Raw genomic sequence first — 22,191 nt, 5'->3', positions numbered from 1 at the left:
AAATCCTATTTTCTCATATGTCCTAGAGGATGCTGGGGTCCACTTCAGTACCAGGGTTATACCAAAGCTCCAGTACGGGCAGGAGAGTGCGGATGACCCTGCAGTACTGATTGACCGAACTTGAGGTCCTCATCGGCCAAGGTGTCAAACTTATAAAATTTAGCAACTGTGTTTGACCCTGACCAAGTAGCTGCTCGGCAAAGTTGTAAAGTCGAGACGCCCCGGGCAGCCGCCCAGGATGAGCCCACTTTCCTAGTAGAATGGGCCTTCACCGACTTCGGTACCGGCAAGCCTGCCGTAGAATGAGCGTGCTGAATTGTCCCTCTGATCCAGCGCGCAATAGTCTGCTTAGAAGCAGGACACCCAATCTTGCTGGGAGCATACAGGACAAACAGAGCCTCTGTTTTCCGTAATTGAGCTGTTTTTGCGACATAAATCTTCAAAGCTCTAACCACATCTAGAGACTGTGACTCAGTGAAAGTGTCAGTAGCTACTGGCACCACAATAGGTTGGTTTATGTGGAAGGACGAAACCACCTTTGGAAGAAATTTTTGACGAGTTCTTAACTCTGCCCTATCTTCATGGAAGATCAGGTAAGGGCTCTTGTAAGACAAGGCCCCCAACTCAGACACCCGCCTTGCGGATGCCAAGGCCAAAAGCATCACCACTTTCCGAATGAGAAACTTCAATTCTATCTCCTGCAGAGGTTCAAACCAATCTGATTGAAGGAACTGCAACACCACATTAAGGTCCCATGGTGCCACTGGAGGCACAAATGGAGGCTGGATGTGTAGAACCCATTTCACGAACGTCTGACAAGGAGGCCAATTGTTTTTGAAAGAAAACTGATAAGGCCGAAATCTGGACCTTGACTGACCCCAATCTAAGGCCCACCTCCACACCAGCCTGCAGAAAATGGAGAAAACGTCCTAACTCAAATTCTTCCGTAGGACCCTTCTTGGATTCACACCAAGACACATATTTTCTCCAATTACGGTGGTAATGTTTAGACGTTACTCCTTTCCTGGCCTGAATAAGAGTGGGGATGACTTCCTTGGGAATACCCTTTCGGGCTAGGATCCGACACTCAACAGCCATGCCGTCAAATGTAGCCGCGGTAAGTCTTGATACACACACGGCCCCTGCTGTAGTAGGTCCTCTCGAGGAGGAAGAGGCCGAGGATCTTCTATGAGCAACTCCTGAAGATCTGGATACCAAGCCCTCCTTGGCCAGTCTGGGGCAATGAAGATTGCTCAAACTCTTGTTCTTATTATTATTTTGAGAACTTTTGGAATCAGTGGAAGTGGAGGGAAAACATATACCGACCGAAACACCCACTGGGTCACCAGTGCATCCACTGCTATTGCTTGAGGGTCTCTCGACCTGGAACAATATCTCTGAAGCTTCTTGTTTAGACGAGATGCCATCATGTCTACTTGAGGAACTCCCCAAAGACTTGTCACCTCTGCGAAGACTTCTTGGTGGAGGCCCCACTCTCCTGGATGGAGATTGTGTCTGCTGAGGAAGTCTGCTTCCCAGTTGTCCACTCCCGGAATGAAAATTGCTGACAGAGCTCTAACATGGCTTTCTGCCCAGAGGAGAATCCTTGTCACCTCTGCCATTGCCGCTCTGCTTTTCGTTCCGCCTTGCCTGTTTATGTACGTGACTGCTGTTACATTGTCCGACTGGAACTGCACGGGATCTTGAAGAAGATGTACCACTTGTAGAAGGCAGGTGTAAATGGCTCTCAATTCCAGAAAGTTTATGTGAAGGCAGGCTTCCTGACTTGACCATTTTCCTTGGAAGCTTTCCCACTGTGTGACAGCTCCCCAGCCTCGGAGACTTGCATCCGTGGTTATTAGGACCCAGTCGTGAATCCCAAACCTGCGTCCTTATAGTAGGTGAGAACTGTGTAGCCACCACAGGAGCGAAATCCTGGCTTTGGGGGACAGGATTTTTTTCCCGTGCATGTGTAGGTGGGATCCGGACCACTTGTCCAACAGGTCCCACTGGAATACTCTGGCATGAAATCGGCCAAACTGTATGGCCTCGTAGGCTGCTACCATTTTCCCCAACAACCAAATGCATTGATGGATCGACACGCTTGTTGGTTTCAATATTTGTTTGACCATTTTCTGCATTTCCAGAGCCTTTTCCACTGGAAGAAATACTCTCCATACTTCTGTGTCCAGAATCATCCCTAAAAAGGACAATCTTGTCGTCGGTTCCAACTGCGACTTTGGAAAATTCATGATCCAACCGTGTTGTTGGAGTATTGACAGGGAGAGTGCGATGTTCTGCACCAACTGTTCCCTGGATCTCGCTTTTATCAGGAGATCGTCCAGATAAGGAATTATATTGACTCCTTTTTAACGAAGGAGGGCCATTATCTCCACCATCACCTTGGTGAATACCCTCGGTGCCGTGGAGAGTCCGAACGGCAATGTCTGAAACTGGTAATGGCAATCCTGTACTGCGAATCTCAGATAAGCTTGGTGAGGAGGATAAATGGGAACATGCAAGTAAGCATCTTTTATCCCCGGATGGATGACAATACTTGTATAATTTTGTTCAAACAAAGCTGAAACGTACCGGTGAGGTAGCTGAGGAGCCGCAGGTGTTTATGAAAAGCAGGATGGTCCAGACTTCACCCTGCTCTGGCTCCCAAGTTTACCACGGGTCGATGTCAGATGGATGAATAATCGGAGTTCCTTCTTTAGTCCAGTAGCCGAAGATCAGGTAGCCAACGCGTTTCAAGATATATAATCTCTTCCTCAGGGCTTGATGGTTCACAGCAGTTTCAGGGTGCAGATTTCTCCAGGACAGAGGGGGACTGTGTGGGAGAGGCTGCACCTTTAGTAGCTCTCTGTCCTGGAGAAATCTGCACCCTGAAACTGCTGTGAATACTCTGCCTGTTTACACTGCTGTCTTCAAGACAAATGAAAGAACAGTACTGGCCTGACGTGCCACTGCTCCCATGCTGATCTTAAAGGGGGAGGTGTCATGATCAGGCTATTTCAAGTAGAAATAGGCCTGTTAAAATCAATCCAAATCTGAAGAGGAAAGGAACCATCAAGCCCTGAGGAAGAGATTATATATCTCGAAACGCGTTGGATACCTGATCTTCGGCTACTGGACTAAAGAAGGAACTCCGATTGTTCATCCATCTGACATCGACCCGTGGTAAACTTGGGAGCCAGAGCAGGGTGAAGTCTGGACCACCCTGCTTTTCATAAACACCTGCGGCTCCTCAGCTACCTCACCGGTACGTTTCAGCTTTGTTTGAACAAAATTATACAAGTATTGTCATCCATCCGGGGATATCGACCCATTATTAAGCTTAGGAGCCAGAGCAGGGTGAAGCTTGGACCACCCTGCCCTATTTAACACCTGCGGCTCCTAGCTTACCTTATTGGTACGCTTTTAAGTTGTTTTATGTAATTGTGTATTAAATTATGTGTTAATTTTTTTTTTTTAAAGTTAGGTTTTTTATTGAGAGTGATCGATAATCAAAACAGTAACAGTAGCACAGTTGTACAGATTAAGGTATTGAACATAACAACATACAGTGTACATATTATACCATACCAATAAAGACAGTTTTATGGTGATATAGGCTAACAGGTAATAGCAATATGTGGTCTGTGTAATTCTGTGTGTGTACTTGATCAGTCTCATTTTATTTTTTATTTTTTCAAATATCGAGTCGAGTCTGTATCATAGCAGAGTATAGTCTTATGGTGAGTGAAAGCAAGAGAGAGAAAGAGGAGGAAAGGAGAGAAAAAGCAAGAAAACAAATGTTAATAAAGGAGGAACGTAGTGGATGTTGCCTATAGGAAAGTAAGAGGTTGGGAGCAGTTCTCTGTATTAATAACAGGGGGAGGGATAATTGAAGTGCTAGAGGAGATAGTGTTATGAGCAGTGTTGGCACCGTTAGCAGAGTCCGGGCATCAATAAAGAGCGTGCAAGGTACCAGGGAGACCAAACGTTGTGGAACTGAGCCACAGTATTATTCCTTAGGCTTGTAATATATTCCATATTGGCTATGTGGTTAATCTTGGTCAATAGTACAGCCTTGGAGGGTGGTTTATGATCTTTCCAGCATTTAGCAATCAGTGATTTAGCCGCCATGCAAATATGCATGGTAAGCTTGTCTTGGGTTTTGGGTAGTGACGGTGTGGGGGCGTGAAGCAAAGCGATTTCAGGGGAGAGGGCAAGGTTATGCCCGCAGGTTTGAGCAACAAGTGCTCCAACCGTGTTCCAGAAGGGGCGAACAGAGGGGCACGTCCACCATATGTGAAAAAAGGTGCCCTCCTCTCCACAGAGTCTCCAACACAAGTCTGATGTCGTAGGGAAGATGGAGTGAAGTCTGGAAGGAACCAGATACCACCTGGTGTAGACCTTATAACATGTTTCCTTAAGTGCCACACTAATAGAAGCTTTCGCTATGCGTGTTCTGATTTCCTCCCATTGATCATCTTCCAGCGAGTGGGAGAGATCTGATTCCCAAGCTAATTCATGGGGTTCACGGGTCGGGGGATCTGGAGCCAAGATTGAGTTGTATATTGTTGAGATATTCCCCTTTTTGCCAATTGAAAGTAGACACATATGTTCAAAGGAGGTGGGTGATTTCAAAGGGGTAGTTTTAAGCTGAGATTTGAGGAAGCTAAGAATTTGGACATAATGGTATTGACACGAGGAAGGGATACCAAAGCGCTCTTGAAAATCTCCAAAAGAGGTCGGTGCTGAGTGACCTTTAACATGTATAAATCTTGTGACACCCTGGGATTGCCATGGGGCCGCTATTCTACGTTCGCAGCCTGGGGGGAAGGCAGGGTGTCCCCAAATAGGCGATAAAGGTGAGGGGTATGAAGATAGATTGTGAGTGCTGCGGAGTTTGTCCCACAGTCCAAGGGTGAATTTAATCGTGGGAGCTGAATAGGCCGAGGCTGGTCTGCAGGACCTGGGGAGCCATGGAAGTGAGTTGAGGGGTATACCCTGATATATTGAGTTCTCAATATCAACCCATTTTCTGTTACCTTGGGGGGAATGCCAGGACACTATATGATTGAGGTGACAGGCGTTAAAGTAAGCCTGAAGGTCAGGGTATCCCAAGCCCCCCGAGGAGGCACTCTTAGTCAACAACGATCGTCTCAGTCGAGATTTACGATGAGCCCAAATAAATTTGTTGCACATTGATTGTAGGGAAGCCAAAGTCACTCTGGGTACCATTATTGGAATGGTCTGAAACAGGTAAAGAATACGTGGTAGGAGATTCATTTTTAGGGCATTGATCCTCCCGATCCATGAAACAAATAGACGGTCCCATTTATCTAGATCTTGAGTGAGAGTTTTAATCATGGGAACATAGTTAGCCTGGTATAGGCTGGTGTAGGATTTAGTAATAAATATGCCAAGGTATTTAATAGCCGAAGGTCTCCAAAGAAAGGGGAAGGAGGAAGTTAAAATCAAACGGGTATGAGATGGAATATTAAATGTAAGGGCCTCAGATTTGGTGTGATTTATTTTGTAACCAGATAGGGAACCATATAAGAGTAATTCTTTCTGTAGGTTAGGGAGAGATATCAGAGGGTTAGAGAGAGTCAAGAACACGTCGTCTGCAAACAAAGATATTTTATACGAGTTCTGTCCCACTGTAACACCCCCAATGTCGGTATTAAGTCTGATTCGGGCCGCAAGAGGTTCAATGCATAGGGCAAAAAGTAGGGGCGAGAGGGGGCAACCCTGCCGTGTACCATTCTTCAGGCTAAATCGAGGTGAGCTCAAGCCATTGGTCAAGACCGCAGATGAGGGGTTAGAATAGAGAGCCGCTATTGCAGTGATGAAATTACCATGGAAGCCAAATGTTGATAAGGTAGAAAACAAAAAGGGCCAAGAGATGCGATCAAATGCCTTTTCGGCATCTAGCGCTAAAGCAATCGCTGGTGTTTTCGTCATGTTTATTTGATGAATCAAATTAACTATGCGCCTGGTGTTGTCCGAGGCCTGGCGGCCAGGAACAAACCCTACTTGATCAGGATCTATTAATGATGGCAGCACAGTGTTTAGACGTGTAGCCAGTATTTTGGCAAAAAGTTTGAGATCGGTATTAATCAAAGAAATGGGTCTATAATTAGAGCACTGCGAGGGATCTTTTCCGGGTTTCGGGATTACTATAATGCGGGACGTCGTGGAGTCAGTGTGAAAAGGAGTACCCTGTAGTATTTTATTAAACAGAGAAACCATGTGAGGAATGAGTTGAGGGGCGAAGGTTTTATAGTACACCATCGGATAGCCATCCGGACCGGGTGCTTTAGAGGGTTTCTGGGTTTTTAATGCAGCCTCAATTTCCTCAGCAGAGATTTCAGCATTGAGAGCTGAGTTAGTCTCCTCGTCTAACCGAGGGAGAGCGCACGAGTCTAGATATTGTTTTGCTTGGTCGGCTTGTGCTAAAGGGTCAGACAGGGGTTCAAGGTTATAGAGTGTCTTATAGTAATCAAAAAAGACACTATTAATTTTTTTTGGGTCGTAGGTAATGTTACCTGAGGGTTGTCTTATAGAATGGATGCATTGGTTAGCCTTTTTGGCCCGTAAGCGATTGGCCAACAATGTGTGTGCTTTGTTACTTTTGTCATAAAACGATTGATTAGCCCATCGAAGCGAGCGCTCGATATTTTCCGCCAGAAGTGATTGTAGGCCATCACGTGCTTTAGAAAGTTCGGCTAAAGTTTTTTTGGAGCATGTACGTTTGTGTTCCTGATCCAATGTTGCAATGTTATTTGTTAACAGTGTAATTTGGCTTTCCCGGTTTCTCTTACGGTGGGATGCAAATTTGATAATGGATCCTCTGATGACCGCCTTATGGGCTTCCCATATAGTGGCTATACTGCAGTCACTTTCTACATTAACCTCAAAATATTCCCGAAGCTCAGTTTTAATTAGGTCTTGGAACTTAGGTATCTTCAATAATGTCTCGTTAAGTCTCCATGTCGGTAAATTATGTGTTAATTTTATTATTACACTGTACGTTATTAGTTTTCCAATCATACAGATACTTTACCAGTATTATAAGGTGACCATTGTTTTGGCCCTCTCATAAGTCCACAGAAAGGGTAGGCGCCCAAGGTACATCACCATCCCTTTACATTTGTATTTTTGGGGGAAAGAAGGAAAACCCCGTAGATGTATCCCAGGCTGCCTGATTCCCTTCTAGCGCCCAATAAGTTTTCCCATACCTTGCAAGCATCTTTTATGTCTACTGACACCATGAAGACTGGAAATCACTACCCTCAGGGATTCCATCTTGAACTTGAACCTTTTCAGGAAGAGATTCAGATTTTTCAGGTTTAAAATCGGTCTGACCGAGCCGTCCGGCTTCGGAACTACGAAGAGGCTTGACTAAAAAACCTTCTCCTTACTGTGCCAAGGGTACCAGAACAATGACCTGATCCTGACATAATTTTTTAATTGCCTCTCTTCCCAGAAGAGAAGCTGGCAAGGTCGATTTGAAAAATCGGCATTGGGGGACATCTTGAAACTCTAGTTTGTACCCATGGGACACTATTTGTAAGACCCATTGGTCCAGGCCAGATTGAATCCAGATTTGGCTGAAAAGTTTCAGACAGGCTCCCACCCAAGTGGACTCCCGCAAGGGAGCCCCAGCGTTATGCTGCAGATTTGGCAGAAGCAGGGGTGGACTTCTGCTCCTGCGATCCGGGAGACGCTGCAGATTTCTTTCCTTTTCCCCTTCCCCTACCTGCAAAAAAGGGGGAACCTTTGGGCTGTTTGTATTTGTTGGGCCGAAAGGACTGTATGTGAGAGTGATGTGTCTTTTTCGCTGGTGTAGGAGCATAAGGCAAGAATGTCGACTTACCTGCTGTAGCCGCCGAGACTAACGCATCCAGCCCATCATCAAACAAGGCCTCACCTTTATAAGGGAGAGCCTCCATATTTCTTTTGGAATCTGCATCAGCATTCCACTGGCGAATCCACAACGCCCTCCGAGCCGATACTGCCATGGTAGCGGTTCTTGATCCCAAGAAACCAATATATTTCATGGTTTCTAGTACGTACGCAGCAGGGTCTTTGATATGACCTATCGTTAGGAGTATCTCGTCTCCATCTATTGTGTCAATGTCTAATGACAAGTTTTCTGACCACTTTTCAATACCACTACTCACCCACTCAAAGACAATGGTAGGCCTGAGTAGTGTCCCATTGGCCACATCAATAGATCACCTCACTCACTTGCGGTCTGTCGGCTCCTTAAGTGAAGCCATTCCAGGCGCAGTGAGAAACACCTTTTCTCTTTTATGACAGGGGCCTGTCTAAAATACGGGGTGACTCCCACCTTTTTTGGAAAAAGGTAAGCTGCCTGAATTCCTTTTGGGAATCTGAAATTTCTTTTCAGGTTAAATCAGACTCCCTCCAAGAGACTGCTCCTGAGGTGGAGGGAAAATTACATTACTTCTTTACTAAAGTAAACCCTCTCCTTGTGGTAAAAGAGGGGGCTTCGTAACTTCTAACACCTCCTTTATAGCTAAAACATGTTTTGAATGCTTTTTTGCTAACTTAGGACCTATTCCCCTGGAATCACTAGTGTCGACACAGGAATCAAAGTCCGTGTCGGTATCAGTTTGTACTACTTGTGCAAATGTGTATGTGACCCAGATAGGTCCCTGTGGATGAAAGGCAGAACTATGAAAAATCACATCTTCAACAGATTATTTTCATTTTCTGTATGAGATTCAGTCCAACCTCTTTTTCTTTTTTTTTTCCAACAATTTTTATTAAGACATCATGGATAATCACAACAGAAATTATGATGTACAGAAATCATATAGTAATAATACACAAGGATAAAACAAGGTAATATGAAACCGCACATCAATCCTTCCTTTGTTACCAATAATAAAGACCTTCGCTTTGCAAGAGTTCAACATTCACTACGCCGACGGCTTTATATATGGTGTGGGCAACCCAGGGGGACGCCGCCATCACCGCCCAGTCCTAGACCAATGATATAGGTTGGTACTGTGCAGCCAATCTAGTCGGGTACCATGTTGTGTTCTTGAGGCTGTTGTGAATGTGTAGGCGTGTATTAAGGGGTAAAGTGGAGATATAGGATTCCCAAAGATTAAAGAATCGTTCTACGAATTTACCTTTATCAACAATAGCCTCCACACAGTCCATCCTAAAAATGTGATTTAGCTTACTTAAAAATAGTGGTATCTGTGGTGACGTGCTGTTTATCCATCCCTGTAGTATCGTCTTTTTCCCTGCCGCACTTAAGGCTATCAGTATTTTTTTACATTCCGATGGCATGCGGAGAGCAGGATCAATGATACCCAGAACTGCCCATTCAGGGGTAAAGGGCACATAGGTTATTAGGTTAGCCTCCGCATATCTCCTAACTAAGTGCCAGAAATATTGCACAATCGGGCATGCCCACAGACAGTGGAAGGTATCAGCCTCACTCTGGTGGCATTTTGGGCAAGAGTGCGATTCAGTCGCTCCCATGTGGAAGCGCCGTAATGGGGACAGGTAGGTATTGTGATATACATTAAGGAACAATTCAGTGTACATGCTTGCAGGGAGGACTTTTCGGGAGTAAAGTAGTGTTTTTTCCATAGTGGTCAGGGCAGGAAAGTGAGCCAACCAGGAGGACATACCACCCGCCACAGTAGCATGATTCAATATTTTTCTCAAAAAAGTTTAGTGAATGGAAATGGCCTTATGACTCGGTACAGGGTGTGTCAGGAGGCTATCCAAAGGGTTGGTCCAATCTCCATCCGCAAAGTGTGCTAGAACATGCCTGACATAGAATTGTTTGTAAAAATGGAAGGGGAGACGTGGCAATCACAGCATGCCTGTTAGGATCTCCTGCTCTGTGCTGCCACGTCGCCATGGCAACCGGGAGGCAAGTGTTAGCGAAGTAACCTGAGCGCAGCTGATACTCCGGTCCGGGTTTTTACTGTGTAGTGGTTACAGGCTCTGTGCACGGCAGGGAATCCGGCGCTGGTTTTGTGCTCACAGTCTGTGAGGTCTGAGTGGGGCGTGGACAGCACCTGCTATATAAACCATCCACTCAGGCTAGGCAAATGCTGCTGAATCTTTGTTTGTTAGTCAGTTCCAGAGAGTTAGCTAGTACTGTGTGACTTTGTATTTACTTGTTGCTTACTGCGAATAGGCCTTGGGATTCGGTACTTCATTCTGCCAATCCGGACCTAGCAGTAAGACTGGAGTCAGTTGTTTGACCTGCCGGGGTTCTTTTGCTATTCTGTGAACCCAGCAGGTTTGCGGCTGTACTCTCAGACCTGCTTGCTTAATCCTCCCTCACTGTGCAGGGCGTCCAGGTGTCAGTTTAGTGGCAGTAAGCTGAACCTGTGCCCTGCAAGTGGGGGTTAGGATTGTGGATACTCTCCTTGTGTCTATATTTCTATCTCTGACCAAGGAGTTTATTCCCACACCCGTTGGTAACCCTTTGGGGTTTTTTCTGTTGCTCTTAGCAACATCATTTCAGGTGCTCCACATGTTAAATCACTACACATCGCTTCATTGTCCGCTCTATTCCATCTGAGCATTCCTGACACTAGGGAGACACCCAATTCCTGAGCCTTTGGGCTTCTCCGTTCACTTTGTGTTTATTAGTTATTCCATCACCTCCTGTGTATGTTATGTTATACTGTCTGTGAGTTCGTTTGCTTCGCTTCCCTCTCTGTTCATACACCGGTATACTCCTGTTAGCACTGGTGTGCGTAACAATGCCTCGTTGAAGCCTCGGAAAGGGTGAGCAAACGGTGGTCTTCCACTGATACCAATGAGCGAATTGACGTTATACCATCCTCTTTCCACAATTTGAAGGGATGGGCAGCCATGCTGTCCAAAAAGTTAGGGTTTTTAATTAGGGGTAAGTGTAGGGATTGATAGGGGTTCAATTTTGCGTCATGTCGTAGTATGTGCCACATCTTCCTAGTAGACCATAAAAGGGGGTTAGACCGAATGTGATCAGGTATTTCCCAGTCGTGTTGGTGGAGGAAACTTGTCAAAGCTACAGTCGGTAGGAAGCACTGCTCCAATGATGTGTTCGTGTAAGTAGAGCTGCCTTGCAGCCAGTCCCTTAAATGTCTCAAAAGAGCGGCATGATTATAAACCACTACGTCTGGAAAATTGATACCTCCGTTGGATTTAGGTTGAGCAAGTTTTCGCAAAGCAATACGTGCTCGGCCACCCTTCCATATGAAAGTTCTAATAAGTCTATTAATCTGTTGTGAGTCCTGTTTAGTCAACAGAATGGGAAGTATTTGGAGGGGGTATAGTATGCGTGGTATAGCCACCATTTTTAGGAGGTTAGCCCTACCAAGATATGACAATGGGAGCCGCTCCCACCTCTTAATGTCATCAGTCAGGGTTTGTATGGCCTTCTGTACATTGAGTTTGTATAATTCCGAGATATAACGTGGCACCATGCCACCCAAGTATATAATATATGTGGACACCCAGTGTAAGGGGAAGCGTGTGGCCCAAGTCGGGCACGTCACAGTGCCACTCAACAGTAAAGCTTTAGATTTGTCCATATTAATACTGAAACCCGAAATACGGCCAAATAATTGAATCTTGTTTAAGATCTGAGCTAGGGAATGTTCGGGGTCTGATACATAAAGAAGGATGTCATCAGCGAAAGCTGAAAGTTTAATTTCCTGACCACCCACTTTTATACCTCTAAAGACAGACCAATCCTGTAGTGTCCTAAGCAACGGGTCGAGGGCCAAATTAAATAGCAAGGGCGATAAAGGGCATCCCTGACGGGTTCCCCGTTCCAAAAAAATTTTTTGACCTCTGATCCCATTAATTAAAAGAGAGGCAGATGGAGCAGTATAGAGGTATCGTATATGGGCCCTCATTCCGAGTTGTTCGCTCGCTAGCTGCTTTTAGCAGCATTGCACACGCTAAGCCGCCGCCCTCTGGGAGTGTATCTTAGCTTAGCAGAATTGCGAACGAAAGATTCGCAAAATTGCGAATAGAAATTTCTTAGCAGTTTCTGAGTAGCTCGACACTTACTCTGCCACTGCGATCAGTTCAGTCAGTTTCGTTCCTGGTTTGACGTCACAAACACACCCAGCGTTCGCCCAGGCACTCCCCCGTTTCTCCAGCCACTCCCGCGTTTTTCCCAGAAACGGCAGCATTTTTTCACACACACCCATAAAACGGCCAGTTTCCACCCAGAAACACCCACTTCCTGTCAATCACACTCCGATCACCAGAACGAAGAAAAATCCTCGTTATGCCGTGAGTAAAATACCTAACTTTTGAGTAAAATAACTAAGCGCATGCGCTCTGCGAACCATGCGCATGCGCAGTAAGCGACTAATCGCAATATAGAGAAAATCGGCAACGAGCGAACAACTCGGAATGAGGGCCATAGTTAATAAAGCTCCCGTCAAACCCTCTTCTCTCCAATACGGTAAACAGATGTGGCCATAATACCATATCAAAGGCCTTATTAGCATCGAGGCTAAGAAGCATGTTTGAGTCTGTGCATGGAGACTAGGATGCCGCCACCGCCGCCAGAGCTGTGCGGATAGCCTTAACCCCATGTCTACCAGCTACAAAACCCATTTGTGTCGTGGTGAGGATATCAGGGAGAATAGATTGGAGCCGCGTCGCCATGATCTTGGCTAGAAGTTTGTAATCCACATTTAGGAGACTAATTGGTCTGTAGGAGGAAAGGAAATTGGTGTCCCTACCCGGTTTAGGGATAAGTGTAATAAAGGCTTCATTAAAAAGCGGGGATGGAGAGCTCCTCTCATGTATTGCATGCAACAGTTCCAATAATGAAGGGACAATGTGGGTCTGCAGCATGCGGTAATAATCACCCGAAAAGCCATCCGGGCCTGGAGATTTGCCGTGGGGCAAATTGGAGATAACAGTGTTAATTTCCTCCGCCATTATTTGACCCACAAGAGCTTCTCGCTGGTCTGTGGTCAGGGGGGGTAATACTGCATCCGTAAGCAACTGTGTTTGTATATCTGTGTCTATGTGAGTTGACTGAAACAAAGACTGGAAATAGGATTGAAATTGTTCTACTATTTCTTGAGATTTAGTGATTAACCGACCCGTTCTGGGGTGGTGTATAGTGGTTATAACATGTCGTTTCCGAGGGGGTCTAGAAATGACCGCCAATAATCTACCCGCCTTATTGCCCCATCTGTAATATATATTTTTTGTGAAATCTAAGGAATGCCTCGCCTGGGTAGCTAAATGGGTTTCAAGCAGGCGTCTAGCCTGCTTGTATTCGTCAAGAGTAGTCTCTGTTGGGTTGAAAGTATACAGTCGGAAGGCCCTGATCATGGTTGTTTTTAACGTAGTGTATTCCATTTTGGAATCTCTCTTTTTCCGAGCAAAACATAACTGATTATGTGACCCCTCATCACGGCCTTTGAGGCATTCCAAAAGATTTCGGGTTTGTCCCAGTATTCTATATTGTCATCTACGTAGTTAGTCCAATGATTTGTTAGGTATAGTTTGAAGTCTTCCGAGTCTGCCAGGTATTGTGGGAATCTCCAAATGCGATCTGTCGAATGCATGTGGGGATGGGTCAGCGCTAACGTGATGGGGGCATGATCAGAGATCAATATATCGAGTATATCCACCCCAGCAAACTGGGGCATTAGGTCATCGGCAATGAAGAACCTGTCAATACGAGACAGAGTACCGTGTGCCAACGATAAATGGGTGTGCGTCCTGTCAGTTGGATGCAGCAATCTCCAAGGGTCAGAGAGGTCTAGGGAGTCTCGAAATGTCAACAGGTGTCTGCTCTGAGAATCAGTGGTTCTCGACATAGTCGTGATCTGTCAACTGTAGGATCGTCCACCATGTTATAATCCCCACCCACTATTAGGGAGTAGCTAGTTCTACTAAGAAGAATGTGGGCAAAGTCCTGAATAAATGTGTGTGTATTAACATTTGGGGCGTATAAGTTGACAAGGGTATATTTGGCATGAAAAAGCTCTATGTCCATAATGATATATCTGCCTTCGGGATCGATGATTTCTGTCAAAATAGTAACCGGGAGGTTTTTTTGAAAAAGTATGGCTACCCCTCTGCCTTTTGTGCGAAAAGGGGCAGTGACAAGAGCCAAGCCATGGTGCTTTTAATACATTTTCCTCACCCGCCCCCCAGTGTGTTTCCTGTAAGAAAATCATATCCGGGTGGAGGCGTTTAAGGTGCGTGACCACACGTCGTCTCTTGACTGGGGAATTAAGTCCCCCTACATTCCAAGAAACAAACTGTATCGGTTTCGGGGGAATTACCTCAGAAGAGGTAGAAATTACTGACGGCATGGCTACCCAATCCCCACAGGGCAGTGAGAAACTTGACAGGTAGGCAATAAATTCAGGTGGACAGCGGCGGCTCCCCCCCCCCAACCCAAGGTCGCTTAGCAAGCAATGGCTTCAACAGCATCAACATCGGCGCAACATGAGAAATATAGCACAGTCTTAGGATTTGAGATAACATTAGTGAACCATAATGACTCATAACTCTATTTTCTAACATTTTCCTAACAACCAAAAACATGGTGAGCACCAACTAGGTCTAGTGGTGCGCGCACAAAATATTAACAAAACAATTACTAAGGTAGTAAAAATAGATGCTTATAGGGAATTACAGTAAAAACTAAAAGCTAAGAGAGAAGAGAAAAAAAAAACAATAAGAAAAAAAAATAAGATTTTACTCACCGGTAAATCTATTTCTCGTAGTCCGTAGTGGATGCTGGGAACTCCGAAAGGACCATGGGGAATAGCGGCTCCGCAGGAGACTGGGCACAACTAAAAGAAAGCTTTTAGACTACCTGGTGTGCACTGGCTCCTCCCACCATGACCCTCCTCCAAGCCTCAGTTAGGATACTGTGCCCGGAAGAGCTGACACAATAAGGAAGGATTTTGAATCCCGGGTAAGACTCATACCAGCCACACCAATTACACCGTATAACTCGTGATACCATATCCAGTTAACAGTATGAAACATAACTGAGCCTCTCAACAGATGGCTCATAACAATAACCCTTTAGTTAACAATAACTATATACAAGTATTGCAGACAATCCGCACTTGGGATGGGCGCCCAGCATCCACTACGGACTACGAGAAATAGATTTACCGGTGAGTAAAATCTTATTTTCTCTAACGTCCTAGTGGATGCTGGGAACTCCGAAAGGACCATGGGGATTATACCAAAGCTCCCAAACGGGCGGGAGAGTGCGGATGACTCTGCAGCACCGAATGAGAGAACTCAAGGTCCTCCTCAGCCAGGGTATCAAATTTGTAGAATTTAGCAAACGTGTTTGCCCCTGACCAAGTTGCAGCTCGGCAAAGTTGTAAAGCCGAGACCCCTCGGCCAGCCGCCCAAGATGAGCCCACTTTCCTCGTGGAATGGGCTTTTACTTATTTAGGATGCGGCAATCCAGCCGCAGAATGCTCCAGCTGAATTGTGCTACAAATTCAGCGAGCAATAGTCTGCTTAGAAGCAGGAGCACCTATTTTGTTGGGTGCCTACAGGATAAAAAGCGAGTCAGTTTTCCTGACTCCAGCCGTCCTGGAAATATAATTTTTTAAGGCCCTGACTACGTCCAGTAACTTGGAATCTTCCAAGTCCCTAGTAGCCGCAGGCACTACAATAGGTTGGTTCAAGTGAAAAGCTGATACCACCTTAGGGAGAAACTGGGGACGAGTCCTCAATTCTGCCCTATCCATATGGAAAATCAGATAAAGGCTTTTACATGACAAAGCCGCCCATTCTGACACACGCCTGGCCGAAGCCAAGGCCAATAACATGACCACTTTCCACGTGAGATATTTCAAATCCACAGTTTTAAGTGGCTCAAACCAATGTGATTTTAGGAAACTCAACACCACGTTGAGATCCCAAGGTGCCACAGGAGGCACAAAAGGGGGCTGAATATATAGCACTCCCTTTACAAATGTCTGAACTCCAGGCAGTGAAGCCAGTTCTTTCTGGAAGAAAATCGACAGAGCCGAAATCTGGACCTTAATGGAACCCAAGTTTAGGCCCATAGTCACTCCTGACTGTAGGAAGTGCAGAAAACGACCCAGCTGAAATTCCTCTGTTGGGGCCTTCCTGGCCTCACACCACGCAACATATTTTCGCCAAATACGGTGATAATGGTTTGCGGTTACTTCTTTCCTGGCTTTTATCAGCGTAGGAATGACTTCCTCCGGAATGCCCTTTTCCTTTAGGATCCGGAATTCAACCGCCATGCCGTCAAACGCAGCCGCGGTAAGTCTTGGAACAGACAGGGCTCCTGCTGTAGCAGATCCTGTCTGAGCGGTAGAGGCCATGGGTCCTCTGATATCATTTCTTGAAGTTCTGGGTACCAAGCTCTTCTTGGCCCATCCGGAACCACGAGTATCGTTCTTACTCCTCGTTTTCTTATTATTCTCAGTACCTTTGGTATGAGAGGCAGAGAAGGGAATACATAAACCGACGGGTACACCCACGGTGTCACTAGAGCGTCCACAGCTATTGCCTGAGGGTCCCTTGACCTGGCGCAATATCTAGTTTTTTGTTTAGGCGGGACGCCATCATGTCCACCTGTGGCCTTTCCCAACGGTTTACCAACAGTTGGCAGACTTCTGGATGAAGTCCCCACTCTCCCGGGTGTAGGTCGTGTCTGCTGAGGAAGTCTGCTTCCCAGTTGTCCACTCCCGGAATGAACACTGCTGACAGTGCTAAGACGTGATTTTCCGCCCATCGGAGAATCCTTGTGGCTTCTGCCATCGCCATCCTGCTTCTTGTGCCGCCCTGTCGGTTTACATGGGCGACTGCCGTGATGTTGTCTGATTGGATCAGTACCGGCTGGTTTTGAAGCAGAGGCCTTGCCAGACTTAGGGCATTGTAAATGGCCCTCAGTTCCAGAATATTTATGTGTAGGGACGGCTCCTGACTTGACCAAAGTCCTTGGAAATTTCTTCCCTGTGTGACTGCCCCCCAGCCTCGAAGGCTGGCATCCGTGGTTACCAGGACCCAGTCCTGTATGCCGAATCTGCGGCCCTCTTGAAGATGAGTACTCTGCAGCCACCACAGTAGAGATACCCTGGTCCTTGGAGACAGGGTTATCAGCCGATGCATCTGAAGATGCGATCCCGACCACTTGTCCAAGAGGTCCCACTGAAAGGTTCTTGCATGGAACCTGCCGAATGGAATTTTGCTTCGTAAGAAGCTGCCATTTTTCCCAGGACTCGTGTGCAGTGATGCACCGATACCTGTTTTGGTTTCAGGAGGTCTCTGACTAGAGATGACAGCTCCTTGGCTTTCTCCTGCGGGAGAAACACTTTTTTCTGTTCTGTGTCCAGAACCATCCCCAGGTACAGTAGGCGTGTGGTAGGAACCAGCTGTGACTTTGGAATGTATAGAATCCATCCGTGCTGTTGTAGCACTTCCCGAGATAGTGCTACTCCGACCAACAACTGCTCCTTGGACCTCGCCTTTATAAGGAGATCGTCCAAGTACGGGATAATTAAAACTCCCTTTTTCGAAGGAGTATCATAATTTCTGCCATTACCTTGGTAAAGACCCTCGGTGCCGTGGACAGTCCAAACGGCAGTGTTTGGAATTGGTAATGGCAATCCTGTACCACAAATCTGAGGTACTCCTGGTGAGGATGGTAAATGGGGACATGTAGGTAAGCCTCCTTGATGTCCAGGGATACCATGTAATCCCCCTCCTCCAGGCTTGCAATAACCGCCCTGAGCGATTCCATCTTGAACTTGAATTTTTTTATGTATGTGTTCAAGGATTTCAAATTTAAAATGGGTCTCACCGAACCGTCCGGTTTCGGTACCACAAACAGTGTGGAATAGTAACCCCGTCCTTGTTGAAGTAGGGGCACCTTGACTATCACCTGCTGGGAATACAGCTTGTGAATTGCCTCTAGCACAGCCTCCCTGCCTGAGGGAGTTGTCGGCAAGGCAGATTTGAGGAAACGGCGGGGGGGAGACGCCTCGAATTCCAGCTTGTACCCCTGAGATACTACTTGAAGGATCCAGGGATCCACCTGTGAGCGAGCCCACTGATCGCTGAAATGTTTGAGGCGGTCCCCCACCGTACCTGGCTACGCCTGTGGAGCCCCCGCGTCATGCGGTGGACTCAGAGGAAGCGGGGGAAGAATTTTGATTCTGGGAACTGGCTGACTGGTGCAGCTTTTTCCCTTGATAATACAGTGCTTTCTTAGGCTGTGAGGATACCGGAGGTAAAAAAAAATTTCTTCCCAGCTGTTGCTGTGGATACGAGGTCCCAGAGACCATCCCCAAACAATTCCTCACCCTTATAAGGCTCTATGTGCCTTTTAAAGTCAGCATCACCTGTCCAGTGTCGGGTCTCTAATACCCTCCTGACAGAATGGACATTGCATTAATTCTGGATGCCAGCCGGCAAAATATCCCTCTGTGCATCCCTCATATATAAGACGACGTCTTATGTTCGCAAAATAGTATCCCTGTTTGACAGGGTTACAGACCACGCTGCAGCAGCACTATCTGCAGGTCTCAGTCTAGTACCTGAGTGTGTAAATACAGACTTCAGGATAGCCTCCTGCTTTTTATCAGCAGGTACCTTCAAAGTGGCCGTATCCTAAGACGGCAGTGCCACCTTTTTTGACAAACGTGTGAGCGCCTTATCCACCCTAGGGGATATCTCCCAGCGTAACTTATCCTCTGGCGGGAAAGGGTACGCCATCAGTAACTTTTTAGAAATTACCAGTTTCTTATCGGGGGAACCCACGCTTTTTCACACTTCATTCACTCATTTGATGGGGGAACAAAACACTGCCTGCTTTTTCTCCCCAAACATAAAACCCTTTTTTAGTGGTACTTGGGTTAATGTCAGAAATGTGTAACACATTTTTTATTGCCGGGATCATGTAACGGATGTTCCTAGTGGATTGTGTATATGTCTCAACCTCGTCGACACTGGAGTCAGACTCCGTGTCGACATCTGTGTCTGCCATCTGAGGGAGCGGGCGTTTTTGAGCCCCTGATGGCCTTTGAGACGCCTGGGCAGGCGCGGGCTGAGAAGCCGGCTGTCCCATAGCTGTTACGTCATCCAGCCTTTTATGTAAGGAGTTGACACTGTCGGTTTATACCTTCCACCTATCCATCCACTCTGGTGTCGGCCCCACAGGGGGCGACATCACATTTATCGGCATCTGCTCTGCCATCACATAAGCCTCCTCATCAAACGTGTCGACACAGCCGTACCGACACACCGCACACACACAGGGAATGCTCTGACTGAGGACAGGACCCCACACAGCCCTTTAGGGAGACAGAGAGAGAGTATGCCAGCACACACCAGAGCGCTATATAATTTAGGGATTAACACTATATTGAGTGAATTTTTCCCAATAGCGGCTTGTATATACAATATTGCGCCTAAATTTAGTGCCCCCCCTCTCTTTTTAACCCTTTGAGCCTGCAAACTACAGGGGAGAGCCTGGGGAGCTGTCTTCCAGCTGCACTGTGAAGAGAAAATGGCGCCAGTGTGCTGAGGGAGATAGCTCCGCACCTTTTTCGCTGACTTTTCTCCCGCTTTTTTATGGATTCTGGCAGGGGTATTTATCACATATATAGCCTCTGGGGCTATATATTGTGATATATTTGCCAGCCAAGGTGTTTTTATTGCTGCTCAGGGCGCCCCCCCCCCCAGCGCCCTGCACCCTCAGTGACCGGAGTGTGAAGTGTGCATGAGGAGCAATGGCGCACAGTTGCAGTGCTGTGCGCTACCTTGGTGAAGACTGATGTCTTCTGCCGCCGATTTTCCGGACCTCTTCTTGCTTCTGGCTCTGTAAAGGGGACGGCGGCGCGGCTCCGGGAACGAACACCAAGGCCAGTTCCATGCGGTCGATCCCTCTGGAGCTAATGGTGTCCAGTAGCCTAAGAAGCCCAAGCTAGCTGCAAGCAGGTAGGTTCGCTTCTTCTCCCCTTAGTCCGTCGATGCAGTGAGCCTGTTGCCAGCAGGTCTCACTGTAAAATAAAAAACCTAAAATAAACTTTCTTTCTAGGAGCTCAGGAGAGCCCTTAGTGTGCATCCAGCTCGGCCGGGCACAGAAATCTAACTGAGGCTTGGAGGAGGGTCATGGTGGGAGGAGCCAGTGCACACCAGGTAGTCTAAAAGCTTTCTTTTAGTTGTGCCCAGTCTCCTGCGGAGCCGCTATTCCCCATGGTCCTTTCGGAGTTCCCAGCATCCACTAGGACGTTAGAGAAAAACAAGTAATAGGCAAACACACATCCGCCCGAGGCAGGAGTACCTAAAACAGTTAACCCATAGTATCTCAGTAAATAGCAGGAGACTTTGAAGGGGATTTGCGAGTCAAGAAGTGAGTTCTCGCCACTTCTGGGTCTGTGTAAAACAGTTGTGTACCATTCTCTGAGACCCGCAGTTTGGCTGGGTATAACAAGGCAAATCTGATATTGTTACTATGTAAATGAGAGCAAACGGCAGAGAATTCCTTTCTTTTCTGAGCCACTGTAGCCGAGAAATCCTGGAATATCAGGATCTTGTGACCCTTGACCAACAATTCTCTAGTTTTACGATAAGCTGTAATGACCTGTTCTTTAGCCCTATAGTCTAGGTAGCGAGCTATGACCGGACGGGAGCGCTGCCACGTCCCATCTTGCAGCGTCCCCAGTCTATGAACTCTTTCTAGATGGGGGATTTCCATATCCTCCATGATCCCCAAGGAGTTTGGGAGGTCAATAGAAAGATAGGAGGAGAGGGCCTGGCCCGTCAAGGACTCCGGAATGCCTATAAATCGAAGGTTATTCCTACGAGATCTATTCTCCAGGTCCTCAACCTTATCCTGCAGTTGTTGTATATATTTATGGTGGGATGATATCCCCTCCTGTCAGGATTGGACAAAGTCCTCAGTGTCCCCCAATCTCGTTTCCAACGCAGTAAGACGTGTCGCATGAGAATCTATGCGAGCAAACCCGTTTCTAATCTGGCCTGTAGGTTGTCAAATCACTTATCAAGCAAGGGCATAAGAAAATCAGAAATCCCTTTTGCCGTCAGAGGGGGAGTTTTATCACTAGGCGGGTTGGGTGATTCCGACCCATGTCCAACCGGGGATGGTGGACCCGATTTGGAGGGGGCTTCTTTTCCCTTCCCTGCCTTGTATGAGGCGCTGGATTGTTTTGGAGGCATGGTTTTGTCGAGGTATTTGTTCATACCCCGGAGAGTGAAATGCGGAACAATAAACGTCCCCCACAAACAGAGTTTCCCCAGTTAAGAACAGTAACAAAGCTCGGGCGGATGTGTTAAACCATCTCTTAGTGTCTAAAACATATCGCAACCTGTGAGAAGGCCCATACAACAGCCCCGGCAATAAACTGTAGTAATGCTCGGCTGTGGTAGTGTCACGATCCGGGTATCTGGACGCCATTTCTTACCCATCAGATGCCTCCTAAGGCTGGCTCAGCGCTCCAGGACCGGATCCCATCTGTTATCCTGATGTGTACATTCCTGTATCCTCTCCTGTCACTCTGGGACGCTGTCACAGTAAACGCCATATTACACCTGGCATGGCGTCTCCCGCGGCCTCCGCCGCCGTCCCTGAACTTCTGCATGCAGAGTGTCTGAGTGGCGATTACGTCAGCCGCGGCCTCCGCTGTGTCCGCGTGGTTGGATGTGCATCTGTCAGCCTGGCGCCTCCTGTCTCCGGTGGCCGGCGCCGCCATTACTGTTTTCATTACCACATGGATTACAAACCAAACTTCCCTCCAAGTGTCTGCATGGGCGCAGCCATCTTGGATTCTGTCAGCTGATCATTTCCACCAATCTGTTCTCAGTATTGATAATCTGCATAATTGCCTAGCCAATCCCTTCCTTGCTGCAGGTATAAATACACTGTGCCTGAGCAAGGAAGGCGTCAGTGCTTTGGTTGTCAAACCTAGTTCCTGTTTGTCTCTCTCCTGTGATTGTCTTCCAGGTTCCAGCTCCTGTCTCAAGACTTCCACCATAGAGACCCGCACCAGCATTCCACCTGCGGTGTAGCCTGACTCTCCAATCCATTGTGGATTCATCTGTTTTCAGCTACAACATTACCTGCTTCCAGCTCAGCTTCCAGCAGAGTACAGCTTCCCTTAAAGGGCCGGTGTCCTTTCTACACTTTACCAC

This window comes from Pseudophryne corroboree, chromosome 2, assembly GCF_028390025.1.
Source record: "Pseudophryne corroboree isolate aPseCor3 chromosome 2, aPseCor3.hap2, whole genome shotgun sequence".
In the NCBI taxonomy this organism is placed as follows: Eukaryota; Metazoa; Chordata; class Amphibia; order Anura; family Myobatrachidae; genus Pseudophryne; species Pseudophryne corroboree.
This window is presented reverse-complemented; position numbering follows the sequence as displayed.